The sequence below is a fragment of the Penaeus monodon genome, chromosome 20 (genome assembly GCF_015228065.2).
Source record: "Penaeus monodon isolate SGIC_2016 chromosome 20, NSTDA_Pmon_1, whole genome shotgun sequence".
Taxonomy (NCBI): Eukaryota; Metazoa; Arthropoda; class Malacostraca; order Decapoda; family Penaeidae; genus Penaeus; species Penaeus monodon.
Window position 1 is genome coordinate 9,281,228 of NC_051405.1, and position 257 is coordinate 9,281,484.

The following is a 257-nucleotide window of genomic DNA, read 5'->3' on the forward strand; positions in this document are numbered from 1 at the left end:
CTACGATACAGAAAAACACTTAAATGTGAATTCGGTCACACAAGATCATGTGTAATGCAACAATACCTATTCACTAATTTGACTCACTATTAAAAGATAGATAGATATTTTCCCTTTTAAAATCACAGTCATCCACAGGTGAAGTATTGATCTTCATAAAGTCACTAATGAGATCTTCGCAAAGGGTAATGAATACTACCACATATGATATTTCTAATTACGAAAATAATGAAAGAGACAGTAGAGATTATTAATGC